Source organism: Dermacentor variabilis, chromosome 4 (assembly GCF_050947875.1).
Source record: "Dermacentor variabilis isolate Ectoservices chromosome 4, ASM5094787v1, whole genome shotgun sequence".
Classification (NCBI taxonomy): domain Eukaryota; kingdom Metazoa; phylum Arthropoda; class Arachnida; order Ixodida; family Ixodidae; genus Dermacentor; species Dermacentor variabilis.
The window spans coordinates 134618056-134636903 of NC_134571.1; the positions used below are offsets into that span (position 1 = coordinate 134618056).

General features: G+C 45.0%; 1 long non-coding RNA gene across 1 annotated transcript; it reads left to right on the top strand.

Moving 5' to 3' along the window:
* Positions 1-605: 605 nt before the first annotated feature.
* LOC142577958 (uncharacterized) lies at positions 606-16672 on the top strand. The gene is made up of 3 exons (XR_012827115.1): positions 606-765; positions 10706-10828; positions 16410-16672. It is a non-coding gene; the product is annotated as an uncharacterized LOC142577958 (long non-coding RNA).
* Positions 16673-18848: the final 2176 nt, after the last annotated feature.

Below are 18848 nucleotides of genomic sequence, written 5' to 3' on the forward strand. Positions count from 1 at the left end.
CGAAACGAGACTACGATTGACCTTTCGCGTCCGTTCCGCTCCGAGCAGTATATTTACCGTGGTGTGTGGTAAGCACACGCCTCCTCAACAGGACCGCTAAGGTGCATGTTCGCAATGCTCCAGCCAGCATCGGAGCAAGGCTCATGCCAGTCGGTTCTCTGGCAGACGCGAATGAGTGAACAGCGACGGAGCGTCCAGCGGGTTTCGTCGTTCTTGAAGCCAGACGGACTGCACGTCCCATAAGACCAAACTTTCCACGACATGGCACCGCAAGCGCCGTCGATACCAGCACAGCAAGACGGCACAAACGTGCCTCGAGGGTGCGTGTGACTGTTCTTGCAACAACAAAGGCATTGAAGTCCTACCTCGCGAATAGTGTCCCGCTGAGGTTTCGTTTTAGCCAGGTTAAATAGGTTCGAACAGGCAATTTTCATCTTATTGTACTTGGATGCGCCAGATAAAACACTTGCGCGTTTTCACTACCTTGACAGCGCAATGTAGCGGCAGCAACCTGACCCAATGCTCCTTCATAATTCAGAGAACAGTGCTTAGCTTTGTCTCCGCGTGCTGCTACTGAAGTGAATTGTGCATACACAGCACAATATGTCCTAAGAAAAAAGCCATAAAGGTCACTTGAAGCCTGTACAACGTCGCTTTCTACCCTCCAATTTCATTTTGCGAAACGTAAAATGAAGCAAGCCATCTATGTTGATATGCCGTTGATCTCTCTGCTCATTGCTATTTGTTTGGCTTCAAGCGTTGTAGGTGAGTGTAAATACTCTGTTATTGTGGGAAGTCACAAGAGTCCCCGGTACAAATATATTAACCTGTTTGTATAATATTCATTTGCGAAAATTAACAACTATTGGCTAATAAGCCACAGCCTTTCTCGAGTTCTTTTTAGTTTGATGGTGATAAGTTTGAGGAATCGAGGGCTACGGAGGTGCTGCGTTTATTTAGGAGAGCGGAGAAAGAATCACCACGCGTCCAACTTTGCTTCCCGTCCTTTAAAAATGCTGGGCACGGTCGTCTACTCGAACGTAAGCAGTCAGTTAGGGATAAGTCAGTAGCAATAACAATACAGAGCGCTTGTATATCCGTCTATTACGCACGTTTCGCAAGGCCTTAAACATCTGCCCAACCTGTGGAACTCTTCGAAAGTTGTAATTTCATAGACAAAGCAAATAATATGGAGACCTGAGTCACCCAACGTCATACGTGTGCCTTTACATAGAGGTTCATGCAGAGGCACTATGACAGATTACTGGGTGCGAAGCTACAAGTGCCGGCCGCGCTGTTGGCGAAGAATGCGTCAACTCCATAGCGGCACCGAATTGCGCGCACGCGAGAGGAACGTCGTGCTCGACATGCCTCAGTGGCGGTAATTCCTGGTGTCATTTGTGCTGTAGAATGACACGAGTTGCACTGCGGCTTCGAAGAACGAAGAAAAGTGCTGTAGACTGAGCGGCAGACCTTGTACAGCGCAGCTGGAACGTCAGCGTCTTGAGCCATTGTGTGCCGGTGCCATTCACGACGACGCGGACACCGTTGAGCAGGACAGGCAAGCCGTCGAATGGCTCAGAAACATGAGACCCAGATGCCGCGCACGGACACAAATGTTTTTCTGTTGTTTTTCTTTTGTTTTTGTTTTATAAACAAACACGTTCCTTGTTGTGTGAAACGTGTGGTACCACTTGGTAAGCAAGCCCAAAAGGTACTTCCGACGAATTATGCAATTGATAGCGACCATATTTGTCAATAAGCGAGTGAAGTGGTGGCCCTCAGAGAACGTGGCGCGTGTACCAGTTCGCTGTTCATGAACCACATCCTCATAGCATTGAAGGATTCCTTTCTGTTAATTAGATTCCGAAGAATTTAAGGAATTAATTAATCCCAGCGCTATGTGTATTTGGTGTATGTTCGTGTATACGTTGCATGCATCCACTCGAATTATTTTTCAGTGAATTTCACTTAGTGCATCCAAGTTTACTCTTCGTAATATAACGACACTATAAGTAGACCCTGTAATGCTTGCTGTCTTTTAGACTGTTATGCTATTTGTTCTTTGAGACAGGTGTTTATTTCCAACTATATGGTTCGTGTGCATGTTTTGCTCCTATTGAAGTTGTCACACCAGGCAGCATAATGATTCATTTATACATTGTTGTTTTATTATTTCTTCTAAGTTGCTGCGGTCAAAATAGCTCCTTTTTTTGTCGCCGTTCTACTGGCCGCTATGTGGTACCTGACAACTTGTTTTATTGGAATTTACTTAGTGTTGCAACACCAGGAATCTGGACGCCACAAACGCAGCCCTTTACATTTCACAAGGTGCAGCAGATCGGCCGTTCTGTGCCACGTATAAAGAATATCTAATAATTTTAGTTGTTTCCAAAAGGCAGCACAGTTTTTTTCATAGCTATAGTACTAGGTTGTTGCTGACATCACTTCCCTGGACTGTTTCATTTTTCAGGCAATCTTTCAGTCACAAAATTTGACTTCGAGGTGGGTGTTGTGTGACTCTGCCGGCAGAAGTTTCAATACTAATTTTGCATACCCGCTCTGCCCTCAGGTTAACTAAATACATGCGCTTCATTTATGCCTCGTACACCATAACGATGTCTTCAAGTTTGTTTTTGTATGAATACTTGTTGCATGAATGTATGCGTCAGACGCAAGCGACAGCTATCGTTCGATATACGCACAGTCGCCCTAACCAACGACTGTAGTTTCCCGAGATCCACGTCTGCCCTAGCGGAACATGGTGGTGAAGGGCACTTTAGCGGTAAGCGAGCACACTGAGGCTCCCTAGCCTATGCAAGTTCCCTCAGCGATGCCGTTCACACTGCTGGACCGAAGGCACCGCCAATTTTTGGTCCGTCTAGCGTATATGTAAACACTGCTTTTTTGGAATTACGAAATGTGTCAACATTGTCGTACGCGCAGATGCAACCAACTACGTAGCTCTATTCCTCTCATGAATTCGCCGGCGAGTGTGGCCAGCAGCACTGGGAAATAGTGACCTATCGATTTTCGCCCAACGCCGTCCCCAGCTTCCTCTGTGCAGACCACAGTAACTCAGGAGTGGGTCATTTCAAGTCGCTTAAGCCAGAAATAAACTATAAAAAAGTTTCCTCATCCTTAATTGTTTGAACTTAAGTTTGAACACGTTAGTGGAGGGTTTAAGAACTTGTTGACTCCTCTAGGTCTAGAGACAGAGCGAGAGAGAGAGAGTTTACTGAAGGGAAGTCAGCGAGGTTGGCCTTGGCTAGTCTGCTCTAGCCTGATACTATGCACCTTGGTAAGAGGGGAAGGGGAGCAAAATACGGGATGAGTGATGATGACGATATTAGAGGGATGCTAGATGCACGATCTTGCAGCACTGCTGACGGCAAGCGCCGCTGACCACTGATGCAAGAGATGTCCTCCGCTAGGTCTAAATTCAGCTGAACAGGATAAATATCGGTTGGAACTTGATGTCGATGATGCAGAGGGCTGAAGCTAGCGAATTAAAATATTTAAAACGTCTTCCGAATCTCTTCAAGCGCGACGAAACACATATAAGATTGAACTGCGGCTGTAATTGCGTTGTTTGCGTGACATTTGCAATAAGCTGCCGATAGCACCGAGAGCGGTCGATCTGACAGTCTGCATATGGCTTTTTTTTTTTCGCATCTTCAGGACGAAAGGCCATCACGCTGTGACGACTCATGGTTGTCGGTCGCCTCATTGCCAGCCTTTTAATATACTGCTCTTTCCGCGACCCACCCTTGCATTTTCAAACGATCTTCGATTCGGATATCTTCATCCACTCTACCGAGCTGAGCCCAGCTCCGCCCCTCGACCAACGAAGACGCTACGTTTCTCAAGAATTTCAGTTAAATGTCAGTGCATGGCATCCGAGATTTACGAGCCCTGACAGGTTTTGCTGCGGCCGTCCAGTCCGCGCGGAGAAAGGCTGATTTCATTGGTGGGCGTCCCCTGCTTCTTTTCCGCCCCGCAGCTCTCGCACTCATGGGCTTTTTATGCGTCCAGTACAGCACTCCGGTACTGCTGCTTCGGCTTCGATGAGGCTGAAAAAAAACACCACGTTGAAATGCTATACGATGCCTTACTTATGAGGGAATGATGGCCGAATGTGTGAGAGGCGCAAGGCACTGCGTGCTGGCGGCTATTTATTCTCAAATGCATTAAATTTTCTGTGTACACATATACTCCCCCCTACATACCCGTGAGTATGTAACAGTGGTATATCTGTGCGAAGAGCACGTCATTAGAGAGGGTAGAAAGTATATACAGCCACCAACTAGCCCCATTCGTTGACTTTTTTACCTACGATCGAGTGCTGGCTTTGTTAGCGAACGAACAAACCTAACTAGTAGAATTAAGTATGCCAGTTCAAAGGCAAACATTCAAGATTAAGTGATACAGAGAGTGCAAACACCGAGTGAATGTTTGAGCTAAAGCGCAGCAAGCTTTGAGAAAGATTTCTTTGCGGATTAAAGAAAATTCGCAATGAAAGTTGCAACGATGCATGGAACGATAAATTGTGCACGAAGCACAAACTAGGCCACCATTTACCCCTTTATTAGCACAATATAGTTGCCGCATTATCATAATTACCAACAGTACGATTCAAATGTTCGTTACACCAAACACAAAAGTCCGCGCCTCATTTCATCGGCGCGTCTGCTTATAGGTTGGTTATTTTATTCATTTTAGGAATACATATTCATTTATGAATACCTTCCAGTTCTTCACGAAGGCTTCGGCTAAGGGGGAAAATACGATTACATCAACGTAAAACTAGCACTATGAAGGAAAAAGGTATAAACCTAGCAAAAGCTTTATTCGCGCAACGTAATAGCGCGCAAGATCGATACTGTCGATGCAAGAAATACAAGCAATCAAAACTAAAAACAGGAAAAACTATGCGCGGTAAGATACTAGTAAACATTACACGATGGTAATCGCACCAAAGAACGGCCGTGCAACGCGATAATTTCTAATCCAACTTCTGAATCACCGCAATGCAAAGTGTAAAAAGGAAACAGAAAACAAGAAGCAAAGTAAGTCAAAGGAACAAACGCTAAGCTCTGCCGTCGACGATACGCTACATGTTCAGACAACTAATGGTGCGTGAACCTAAATAACATTTGTTTTGAAAAATGACTTATTAAACAGGAGTACTATAATATTAGTGGATAAGAATATGAAAAAGTACTAGAAAAATACAAAGGCACTAAAAATTCGATGGTCCACACGTCAAAATTTTCCAGAGAGAGCTGAACAATCGCCTGGGATATATCCTGAGAAAATTTTCCGCAAATGGATGGATGGATGGATGGATGGATGGATGGATGGATGGATGGATGGATGGATGGATGGATGGATGGATGGATGGATGGATGGATGGATGGATTGATGGATGGATGGATGGATGGATGGATGGATGGATGGATATGAGCGTCCCTTTTGCAATGGGGCGGTGGGTTGCGCCACCAAGCTCTTGTTAGTTTATTGCCTAATGTCGTACCTATGGTAAAAAAGGAAAAGAAAAGGAAAACGAAACCACGATTAATTCCCATAACCAATGTTCGTGAACCCCTATTGTAAACTTTGTTTTTGTACGCTTCCGTTGATAGCTTTACCGGAGCAAGCACATGCTTCTTCTTCCTTTCTATATCTCGATTTACAAGGGCGTGTTCTAAGGTATCCCGATCTTGCTTCTAAAGGTGATGGGCTTCCCTTTGAGTTTTCATAAATTGTTTCTTTCCTGATTTCGTTTTTTTTCTCTTAAGTAGTTACTCTAGCAGGCTTTTTTCTATTGCCGCCGCCCATGACATCATGCCAGCCTTCCCGCTTGACGTTCTTTGTTGCTGTGTTGCTCACCATACGAAACGCATACACGCTGGTAAGCTTCCTAATTCTTTTCCTCCACTATGGATCAATGTTATTCCTATGCAAATACCTGAACACTCTCCGAGCCCACTTACTTTCTTTCACATTCGTCAGTCGTTCTTCATAATTAATTTTACTGTGAGCTTCCTCACTTCAAAACTTGTCCAGTCCATATCACCCTCCACAGCTTCATTTGTAGTCTTCCCGTGAGCACCCAATGCAAGGCGTCCCACTGATCTCTGGTTCCCATCGAGTCCCGATTGTAACCCTGATTTCAAGCAAACAACCGCATTTCCAAATGTAATTTCTGAAAACACTGCACCTTTCCAAATACCTCGGAGCACCTCGTACCTATTGTATCCCCATAGTGCTCTGTGTTTCAATATGGCCGCATTTTTCTTCCCCTTCACTGTTATTACTTTTTCCTGTGTTTCCATATATCTACTGCCTTCGTTTATCCATATACCAAAATATTCATTTTCTTTTACGCAAGGTATTTCCTGGACCTGTATTGTGACTGTCTGTTGGCTGTTTTCACTCGATACCACAACACCTGATTTTTAACGCTAAATTTCAAACCTAACTTATCGCCTTCTTGTCACTGTTGACAAGAAGGCGATAACACAATGTCGTGCGCATAAAACAAACCTGGAAGCTGCTGCTCTACTACTCTACCCCCGTGTTTGTATGAGATTAAGCACGATATTACTCTCCTTTAGCGCCCTTTTACATCCTCACCATGTGCATCATAAACAGCAAGGGGGTAAAGGGCACCTCTGCCTCATTCCCTTGTTGATATGAACTTTCTCCTCGTTCCTCGTCCTTCCTGATTCAACGGAAACGTCATTTTTGAGGTAAATCTCTCTGAAAAACTGTATACAATCGTCACCTTATAAGCCTTCCCCTTCCAAGATATCCCACAATATGTCGCGGTCTACGCTGTCATACGCTCCTGTAATGTCTAAAAAGGCCACAAATAAGTGTCCTTTCTAGGCTAGATATTTCACTACACTACGTAAGGACAAATGAGTTGTCACCCAGACGCCTATCTATTCTGAAGCCATTCTGAAGTTTTCCCAAAAGGCCTTTATTATCTGCCCATGCTTGCAGCTTTAATTTAATTGCCTGCACTGCTAACCTGGATATTACCGAAGTAATGGTCAAAGGACTATACGAGTGAATTCTTTCTCCCCCTTACCTTTATAAATTAAATTCATTCTTCTTTGTCACCAACTGTCTGATAATAATAATAATAATATTTGGGGTTTTACGTGCCAAAACCACTTTCTGATTATGAGGCACGCCGTAGTGGAGGACTCCGGAAATTTCGACCACCTGGGGTTCTTTAACGTGCACCTAAATCTAAGCACACGGGTGTTTTCGCATTTCGCCCCCATCGAAATGCGGCCGCCGTGGCCGGGATTCGATCCCGCGACCTCGTGCTCAGCAGCCCAACACCATAGCCACTGAGCAACCACGGCGGGTACCAACTGTCTGGTATTCGTCTATCTCTCAAACTTTTTTCTACTGCTCTCAACAGAGCTTTTCTACTTTGTGGACCTAGTTTGTTAATCAGCCTAATGGAAACCTGGTCTAGCCCTGTGTCTGTGCGCTTAGGCATTTTCTCTTCGACTTTCTTCCAGTTGAAATTTGTCATCACCAGCTCCTTTTCCATCTGGTTCTCTTTCATGCCTTTTTTTTTTTTTCCTCTAGTACAACTTCGTCACTGCCTTGGAAACATTGCGCTGTTATTTTTCGGGTGTAATTTGACGCCGCGTCCCTTTCCAGTTTGTTTCCATCTTCGTCTAGGATATGTTGTTGTATTGTTCCACACTTCCTGCCTAAGTGGCAGCGCCACCACTCGACAGAAGTGGTGACTGCGCTGCATTCACGATGGCCTCCAAAATTACACGCGTTCGCAGGTTTTTCTCCGGCCGTTGCACTCGGCGCGCTCCGCGGCAAAAAATTGTAATGCAAGAGGCGCACTCGGCCTCCCCTAGATGGTGCTGTTAGCCGAGGGCTCGTGGTGATGTCTGTGGCGGACGGACGTGTTTTTCCAGGGCTCCGTCGCGGCGACGAAAACGTGTTTCTTGGGCATGCTTTGAACTTGCTTGTGTTTGATTTGCTGATATTTTTAGACTTTGAAAAATAATTGGCTAGTTTGTTTTCTCTCTCTCTCGTTTGGGGGGGGGGGGCTGCGTGGGTGTGTTTCGTGTACATTTGGTTTTGCAGGATAGTCGAAAAGTCCTTTCGCGCCACGTGCTTCACCACGTGCAAGCATGGCGGACGTTAAATCATAATAATCTTTAAATAGTAGTACGGAAGAACTACTATTTTGTGTACTACTACTACTAAGAACCGCGTCTACCTGTCGTCGCATTGCAGCGAGGGTGAAGGAAATAAACTTGTGCTAAGACAGGCGACATTCAAATAACAAGGATAGCGGCGAACGTAGTCGTCGGTCATCGAATTTGAACTCGCGCCTCAAGTGCGCTCATTATGTATACATGACTCGTCCTACATTCTAGACCAATCGGTTGTGATGGCGTACATATACTACAATGCACTTGCATCTTTCTCGACGCGTGCACAATCAGATCACACACGCCAACATACATGTGTATTTAGGGACTCCGGAATAATTCTGACCACCAGAAGGTCTTCACTGTGGCCCCAATGCACGAGGCATGGGCCTTTTATTTATTTATCTTTTTTTCATTTTGCCTCGTTGAAACGTGGCTGCCGCGACCGGGATTTGATCCCGCAAGCTCGTGCTTAGTACCACACACCAACAAAAGATAGTAGAAACACGCGTGGCAATATATATGACTGAAATATATAACCGGCAAACTTCTTTATACACTGACATATAAAAAAATTATTTACAGAGGTAAAAAGAAATAGAAAATTCATGAGTAAATATGCTAATGTGTTGGCGGCGGCAGAAAAATTGTCGTAAATGTAAACTTGGAGATGCAATAAGCCAGTTAAGATATGGAACTTTACTTGGAAATTGGAAAATAAAATCACGTTTGAAAAAAAAATGGTGGTACATAAAAACAGCGCCCTGAATCTGGAAGACAGATCGGGGTCTGCGAGAGCGCATAATCATAGGATAAATTTTTTCACATCAAGACGATCGAACCCTGCGCAGAATGTACAAATACGGCACGAAAGTATCATGACTTAATGCCAATATACCAAGATAGCAACTTCTTGTGTCTACTTGAATGCGTGGTACTTGAATGCACAGTAGGGAAAACGTAGTGTTACGATGTGGCTCGGGCGGCACAGCTTAATTCTGTGAGTCAGAGATGCCTCCGAGGGCAGCAACGAAACAACGGCAACAATCCCCGCACACAAACGTGTATTCAAACGTACAAAATGCAAGTACAAGGGCACAGGGCATGGGGGAAAGCTAGACCAAGCGTCCCTACACCGCGTTCAGAACGACTACCACAGCGCACTCAAAGTTTGGTTTATATTGCGTCGCTAGACGAACTGCACGGGCGGAGACGGCAGGCGCACTCTCGCAGACTCTGGTTGGTCGGCTCGATGACGGGAGCTCAAGACGTGTCGATTAGAGGTCCCCTCGTGCATTTGCGCTCGGCCCGGTCCTTGCGAGAGCGGTTGGCCTCCCGAACGTCGACGTCCGACCGAAGCCAACGCGCCTTCCTTGCTCCTCTTCTCAGCTCCATCTGTCTTGCCGACGTGGGTTTTTTTCTTCCTCTCCTGTGCGCTGCTTGAGTCACGCGTTATTTGCCGATTCGCGAAGCGTTCTCTTTTGGCGCTTGCTTATTCGTCGGTGCCTTCTTGACTTATTATTTTGCTGCGCCACGAGCGCCAGGAGTAGGGAGGTGCTGTGCCTGTGGTGAACGATGCAGGTGCGGCGGTGCACGTGCTTCCATGTTCTGGACGCCACTTGGTCGTCGTGACTTCGCCACTTCACCACACCTAGTTTATTGCACGGTGCGTGGTGGAAGATTGCTGGTGCAAAGGCAGAAAAAAAGAACATGCAATGAAGCGAGCTTTGTATACCTACTATAATTTTAGAAAATAAATTCTGGGGTCTCACGTGCCAGATCACGATCTGATCATGTGTCAGGCCAAGTTGGAAGACTCAAGGTTAACTCCGATCGCCCGAGGTGTTCTGAATTGTACCCAATGCGCGATACACGAGGCCACTTGCATTGCGACAACACAGGTTTCAGCTGCCGCGGCCTAGAGATCGAACTGAGGACACAGAATTTTTAACAAAGATACGAACACATTTATTGACCTGATCGGTGGTCACCATGACGATGTGAGCACACACATTCTCGTATCACTTCTGTTCGTAAATGCATAAGCATTTCTATGCCTACCTAACGAGAAATTTTTGCTTCACGTAAGACAATGAATGGCTCATACCTCGTAAGCAAGCAAAAAAGATTATCTACATAAGAGCCTACTGATCTTGAAAATGGTGCCTATGCATAGCTAATCTACTGAAGATGCATATCCAAGTGAGGAGACGTATAACCTTTTGAGCAGAATGAATCGATTTGGCATAAAATTTGGGAGCTGAGATTTTTGCAGACGCAGCTTTGTTCACGGGCACGAAAACTTCCCAGAACCCTAGCCACAAAGAGCTTCGCTGTAAAATTATCAATTCTGTCAATGTGACATCACCCCTTTCATGAAGGGATGAATAGCTCATCATTCTTATCTGCCATCATTGCGGCCACGTTAACTCTGAACGTGGTTGTTCTTTTAAACGATGTCATGATTATAGATTACCGTGTATATTACTTTTTTTTTTCAGCGGCACTGAAACTCAAGAAATGCCATACAAGTGGCTACGGATGCCTGCCATTCAACCAGTGCCCTCCACCATATTGGGCGCCTCGCTATGGCTGCGGGTTTGGCTCTATTTGCTGCAACCTAGGTAGGAAGCATCAATATGTTTCTAATATCTGACACGCGAGGTATGTTAGCTCAACAGAGCTTGTCGCACGTAGTACACTATATATTTGCACTTTAGGTAAACAAATCTAGGAGCCGGTTACGTGGTCCTTCGTGGCTACTTAGAGCACCCATTTGAAAGTTAATCATATCACACGCACATCCAGATATTCCGTTGTAGTCGACAGGGGCGACGGCGAAGACTACCACACAACAGCCGTAGCGACGCCGTCGGGCGAAATGTGGACTAGTGTTGCTGGCAAAGATTTTTCACTGAAGTCATCTCACTGCAACACCAGTCAAACCTAAGCTCGCGAACCAATCCCGCCACAGCGCCGCCATCCTTCGCTCATGCGCTGGCCACACATTCGATTTCTTCTCGCCGCTTATCTACCCTCTTTCGACAAAACCTCCACTCGGTTGCTTCCTCACTGATATTGCTTCTACCATCTCCCCAGGTTATGTTACCCCTTCCCCCTCATCTATTCCTCTAACCCTTCTGAAAGTTTATCTTACTCTCTGGCCCATTTAAATTGATGTTACAATTTAATAAAAATAGATTCACAACAACAGAGAGAATTACCGCGATAACGTTTAGGGCACAACGTCGGCGTCCCGAGTTCCGCGTCGCACGTCGCTTAGACAAAGAGAATTTCGATCCATATCCTGAACCACGCATACCCAACAACTCTTCAACCATCAAAGTTGCTCACGCCTTGTCTTTTTCTTTATAAAGTTATTCCTCGAAGTTTTGAGAACGGCGCCAACAAACAAACATAATGGAAAAAAAGCACCTACAGCGCATGTATTTTATGTTATCTCTTCTCAGACTGAAATATTAAAAGTCTAAATAATAATAGGAGATCGACCCACGCAAGAGGCCGTATTTCTACCAGGAAGCTTCTCTTCGTGCTAAACATTCATCGCCAGCGTTTCCCAGTAAACGTTACGGTTACATAAGCTGCAGTTACCGGAAAGCATTAAAAGCAGTCAAGGATTTTAGAATGTTATCGCGTTCCATTCTTAAATGCGAGTCTTAAGCGTCCTCCAATTTTTTTAAGAATTGATTTGTACATGGAATTTTATTGAAAAGGGTGTAATTGTTTTCCTGTTGCAATCATATCTGCTATACACCACTTCTACAGTTCCAGAGACAAAAAACTGGCCGAGGATAGGAGGTCGTGTTCGGTGAACCTTTCTTTTTTGGTAAAGTTAAGCTTTCTCTTTGTCTTGCCGTTTCGCTTTTGAACGAGCAGAATTTCACAGATTGTATATATATATATATATATATATATATATATATATATATATATGTGTGTGTGTGTGTGTGTGTGTGTGTGTGTGTGTGTGTGTGTGTGTGTGTGTGTGTGTGTGTGTGTGCGTTAATATAACAGAAACCATCATTCAATGAGTATGGACATCGAGGGTCTAAATTCATCACTGTTCCAGCAAGTGAATTGATGTACATATAGTTGGGCTTAAGACCAGTAGCCAGCAATTCCAGCAGTCACGTATGCTGTTTACGTCGTTCCGCAGCGGACTGGAGCAATTATTGTTAGTGATAGATTAATAGACAACGCAATCGTCAGCAAACAGGCAAATTTCAGAGAACAGTGGAGAACCTAGTGCTCAACCATGGTGAACGCCAGAAGTTACGGGAAGGTGATCTGATGCACTGCTGTTAATACTAATGGAATCGGAGTTGCTTACTAAGAATTCTTTTATCCACGTTAAGGGCCCCAGTTCCATGGAGAAAGTTTTAAAATTAGGCATTGGTGAGTTACTTCATCATATACCTACCAGAGGAGGGAAGGGGGGCGTTACGGTAACCAAGCCATTATAACAGATTCAAGCAGGAACTTCATTAGAATTGTCTAAGAATGCGTAAACGTTGTGCCACTTGCTCATCTCCGCGCAGCCCAATTTCATTGTCAGTCTTATCAAACTTTATCCAACCAGTGTAAGCACGTATCAACCCTTTTGGGTCGTTATCAACTTTATCTGACTAGAACCGACTCATATCAGCCCTTATCGGTTGTTATGAAGCTTATCAAAATTGATCCGATCTTCATCAACCTTAATGTAATTTATCCGATACATATCAAATCTTATCTGTCATCATCAAACTTATCGGACATCATGCGACAGTTATCAATTATAATGGGGCCTTATCAACTTTATCAGAATTGCTCCGATCATTGTAGGTCCTTATCGCTCGTTAGCACCTTATCGATCCGCGTCGAACGATTGTCAGCTGTGATGAGACCCATATACTCCTCATCACTACTTGTCCTTATCAACTGGTTATCTGTCAGTGTTGCGTGACACGAAGCGCATGAACGCTCAGAGATCAGTGCCATTTCGGTTGGTGAAGGAACGCCCTAACAGAATGAACATCCCGCGACCAGCGAAACACATCTCGGATGTGGCGTGTCCGTCATTAAATTTCGCAAAGTAGAAATCTTCCTCATGTACAACGCTCGAAGTCGGCTTCCATGTGGTTCTAGAGATGAATTTTATTCCACCATCACCAAATCTTTCAACACACCCTTCATAGAAGCTGTTCTCCTTTGACATTTGTTTTGTACCGCCGGTACAGCACATTCATATGGTTGAGATATATTCACCGTCTGAAATCGTGGTTCACACTATTCATAATTCCATGCAATAAAAAAAGTCGTTTAACTGAGTGGGGAAAACAGTCGGCTTTTGAGCGTGGGGTCGTAGATTCTGAACTCACCACCACAAACTTTTTCCCTTTCGAATTTATTTTGTTTTACACATTCAGTTAATTTCTTCATAACGATTCATCTTTCGTGACAGAGGGACGGACGGACGATTTTGAGTCGGTATAGAAATGTTTACACATTTAAAACTGCTACAACATTTCACTGTAAAACATGAGGTGCCGAGTAACTCTGAACCAGGCGGTGCCAACCTCTCAATTTTTGTCTCCTAATCGGCGAAGGATATTGAACAAGTTTTGCCTTTCTAAATTGTGGTGGCGAACTTCCATGTGAAGGTAATTCATACGTCCTAAACAAACCTATTCAGTCGTCTTCTGTGAGCTACGTACTGTGTAATCTTGTCTTACGTGCTTTATTTGTAAAGCGCAAAGTGCGAAAGTATCCTGTTCTTACGTGTCCGCGCGCCCCAGCAGAGGTCCCAAAAGAAATGTACAGAAAGTAGCTCCACTCATTTCCTGACTCGGCAACCACCAGATCAGTGCGTAGGCTGAAATTGTTGTGGAAGAGGCCCCCTCGCTCTCTCCTTCCCCCGCTCACGATCGAAAGAAACAAACACCAACACCTTGTCACTTCCAAGCGATTGACGTGTAATTCCTTGAGCTGATTTTCTTTCTTTAAAACCGTTAGTGCCACGGTTTTTGAATTTATTTGTTTAACCACGTGGTTCATGAGGAATGTACCCCACGGATGAAGAGGTGCGACTATCGTCTCCAGAGCCGGCGAAGAAGATGGCTCACGTGCATACAGTGCGAGATATAGAACACGCCGGCACAATTGACCTGAACGGCTGCGGCATGGGCCGTTCCAGAGATGTCGCTGCAGCATGGCAGGTCAGCCTAAAGAAACCGTGACCACATAGGCTACCTCCGCGCGCCGCCTCCCACAAGAAACGTACATGAGACACGGCTATATATTTCTACGTGTAAAGCGTGGCAAATATTATTACACCGTGCATAGCGCGCTGAAAAGAGCTGAACAGCATGCATAGAAAGCGATACCAACTTTGGCATCCGAAGTCGCCCATTAAATTCAAGTATAACGATCTGGTAGCATTAATATTTTCTAACTACCTACTTCATTAGCAGACACAATTTATTCTACTGGTTCAAGCGGACTGATAACCGAACTCGGTAGATCTCATAATTGGATAATGTAAAAAATGATTAAAGCTAAGCCAACCTTAGCTGCAACACCTACATGATTTCTTTCTTGAACTCTAGCATGTCTTTCTGATCACAGAGTCCGCCAGTTATGCGTTTCTTCTTAACATGTCAAAATACTTTTAACGGATATTTTCTAAATACCATCATCATAACAACCTTCTAATAATTAACATCTCTTCAGCGCACCATCTCACTGCCGCAGTTTGTTATACATGTACGGTGAAAATGGATTGCCTGAAAAGGGCGCGTGTCATGGAAGCAACCGTCTAAAGCTTGTGTGTGTGTGTGTGTGTGTGCGTGTGCGTGTGCGTGTGTGTGTGTGTGTGTGTGTGTGTGCGTGTGCGTGTGTGTGCGTGTGTGTGTGTGTGTGTGTGTGTGTGTGTGTGTGTGTGTGTGTGTGTGTGTGTGTGTGTGTGTGTGTGTGTGTGTGTGTGTGTGTGTGTGTGTGTGTGTGTGTGTGTGTGTGTGTGTGTGTGTGTGTGTGTGTGTGTTACACTAAACATCAAATGAAAGAGTACGTCGCACGGCCAACTGTTATAAAGTGAGTTATGGTAATGTTCACTTCATCTGAAGTTCAGTCCTAGTGGGAAAACGCTATTTTACACTCCTTGATCTTCATGAGGCGGTGCGAAAAAGGCGAGCACACGAATAAACATGAAATGTACGCGACAAGCACCATTTAATTTTATGTGCGTTTCTGTCCTCGTCTTTTCCGCGTCATGGCATCTAGGTTAACCATGTACCAACTAGCCCAAACGTACCTATACTAGCGCAATACATTTCTTAATTGAGGTTTGCGTGTAAAATCTTGTGCGAATGGTGTACAATGCTATGTTGAATTCAGGTATTGACGGAACTATTCTGTGGCAAACAACACAATTTCGCCTTTCACGTGGAAAGAATAAGGCGAGAATTTGTTACACGAAGAATGGAAACCTTAGCTATATGGATGCAATTTCAGCGCTTCGATACCGGTGTCACGCGGTCGTAATTGATCGCCATCGGGTCCGATTCGAATTTACATTGATCCGGGTCCAGCGTTGCTGTACAGTCATTTGTTATCGCGATCTTGCGCGATCCGGATCTGGACAATCGCAATCCGGGCATCGCGATCAGGCCTCCTGATCGCGATTGTAGGCTGCCAACCATGTAGGTCTGAGAGCTGCAGACATTCAGCAGACGTTAATAGCGTTGCCTCCAATGACAAACGAAACTATATTTTCTTGAAAATATTCACCAGAAAATTCATCTGAAATTTCAGGTTAAAATTTTTAACCTGAAAGCAACATTATGAATCCATCGGCTTTTCCGCCAGCCTGGTATTCTATTTATAAAGTATATTAACGTATTTGTCACACAGTCTTTCAAGCATAAGTCTTATAAGTCTTGTAAAGTATAATGTAAAAATTATGGCTACATTTTTTTACCAATGTGAGTGAAATGCCAATGTGAAACACAAGTAGATATCCCGCAAGTAATCTTCTTGTAATAAATCGACAATAAAATGGCCCAGAAAGCCAGAGAAGGGCAGAAGAAACAGTATTAACTCGTCTGCGTTTTCTTTCGAAAGTCGCCTTCAAATTAACTATTCATAACTCTCGAAGTTTTTCTCTTCTTCACGTATACTAACCTTTCCTTATTTTTTACTATGCAGCATCAATGAATGCCTGCTCTTTGGCTGGAGGAACTTGTAAAGTGCAGTGCCATACTCGGATACGAAATGTCAGATGTCCTGGATTGAAGAAGTGCTGTGCTACGGTGCGTCACTAAGTTACACTATGCTAACACACCAGATGTAACGCTGTCGTTGAGCGTAGAAACAGCGTGAGCATTATTGTTACCCTTCGGTTCATCATGTGGGAAAATCGGCATTAAAGGAGCACAAAAAAGAGGAATAAATTTCCACACAAGCGTGAACACGTTGTGAATTTTATCGTACCGGTGCGCTCAAGAGCGTTATTTTGATATTCGCACTCAATGTATACAAAACTTTCTTGTGTGCCTTATCGGTTAGAATTCTACTTTACACCAGTCACCGCAACTTGCCAAATGCAAATAAAAGTTTCATTTATTACTAACATATCAGAGCACATTAAATACAAAACGCGCAACGGATATTTCTTGCCACATGCATCCTTTAATTCATGGGAAACATTTCATGGAGCTTGTTTCGATTCGGAACCATTATACAAGAGGACCGGTGCTGCTCCACAAATCAAAGATCTCCTGGGAAACCTGTCCCATACCCCGAAGTTGTGGAGAGGAATGAGCGCGGGCCGTGTAAGAAGGTATGCTTTATGTGTGGAAAGCGCTGTAGCGTTTGTCACCGCTGCTCTGGAAAGTGAGGGCTCCCGATTGCCTGCGATGGGCGGCATGGTGCCCTGTGCCAGTTTCGAGACGTTTGCCTACGTGCTGGGCATCAGCCCTCAATGTGGCATTGATTGGCCTTGCATCTGAACTTCCTAACACAGTGAAGATCAGCACACATGCGGCTGACATATGCATATGAGCATCTGGAGCCATCATAATCATCATCATCAGCCTGGTTACGCCCACTGCAGGGCAAAGGCCTCTCCCATATTTCTCCAACTACCCCGGTCATGTACTAATTGTGGCCATGCTGTCCCTGTAAACTTCTTCATCTCATCCGCCCACCTAACTTTCTGCCGCCCCCTGGAGCCACCGTTCCCCAAATGCGTGCTAGGCTTCAACGTGCAGTGACAATCACGGCTAAGTATCTGCGGCATCAAGGCCTCCAGCTCTCAACAGAAAAATGTCCTGTGATTGCATTTACGCGAAAACGAATGACCAGGTATCCGATAAGCGTTAACGGAGTAGCGAGACCTACGGTTACACACCGCAGGTTCCTTGGCTTATTCATGGACAGGAAATTGTCTTGGTAAAGACACGTTGCCGCACTGAAGTCAAAGCTGGAGTTTTGTTCACATCCTTCGCGTCGTTGCAGGAACAAGACGGGGCCCCTCGGAGTCATCATTACTCGAATTGTACCGAGCACTATTCGTAGGCTATATACGGTACAGCATGCCGGCGCTATCAAGCATCGGACTTAGCTGTGTGCGCGCGCTAGAGAGCATTCAAGCTCAAGCATTGTGCACATGTTTGGGCCTCCCACGATGCACGTCAACCAATGGAACAACAGCGGACGCTCATGTTTGACATATAGAGGTATATTTGCTCTGCAAGCCTCTTCGAATGTACATTCACGTGTTGACCGGACAAAACACCATCCTCTCTCATCGCTCCCTGCAACCAACCCAGATTCCAGCTTTTCAAGGACTATATCGCATCATCAGAGTATTACACTGTCAAGATTTTCTGCCGCCTGTATTCCAAGAATAACACCGTGGGTTCTGCCTAAACCTTTCGTTACATTGCAGATCCCTGGAGTTACTAAATAGTCATGCGTTACATCTATTGGCCTCAAGCAACTTACCTTGTTGCACAGTTCTGCAGACTACGGAGATACTGTACGCGTGTATAGCGATGGCTCTTGTTCATCCTCCACCATGCCTCCACCATGTTCACCATGCCTCATCGAAACGAAGGGTGAATTCCCGATTTGTTTTGATTGTCTCGTGGAGATGTCGGTCTGGCTGGCACCCCGCAGTGCTTACAGGCCCTTTTGTGTGTGTGCGACCTTAGAGGAACCCTTTCCTCGATTCGTAAATCTCTACAGGAGAGAGCCCATCAGCCACCCTTCCGCAACTAGACGCTCTTTGCGCGAACCAACGTCGCCTAGAAGAAAGGAAAAGCGTCTACTATCCCGGACCTGCGCGTGGCCCCTGCGGAGGCGGGCTCATGAAAGATCGCCGGATGAGTGGGTGCCGTCGCTAAGCACCGTGGAACTCAATGTATATCGCGGGAGGTTGACTTGCGCAACATCCCGCATACGACTTTAGTGGTTATATTTAAAGGGCCCCGCAATGTACTTTATTTAACTTCATTCTCTTCTGCTATTCTTTCACCAAACATTGAATAAACCGTGCGAGTTTCGCACTAGAAATTGTCTCGTCCTTGCCTGGTCGCCATGGTCTACCAGATGCCTGCTGCCCGCCGACAACGCTACGCTACC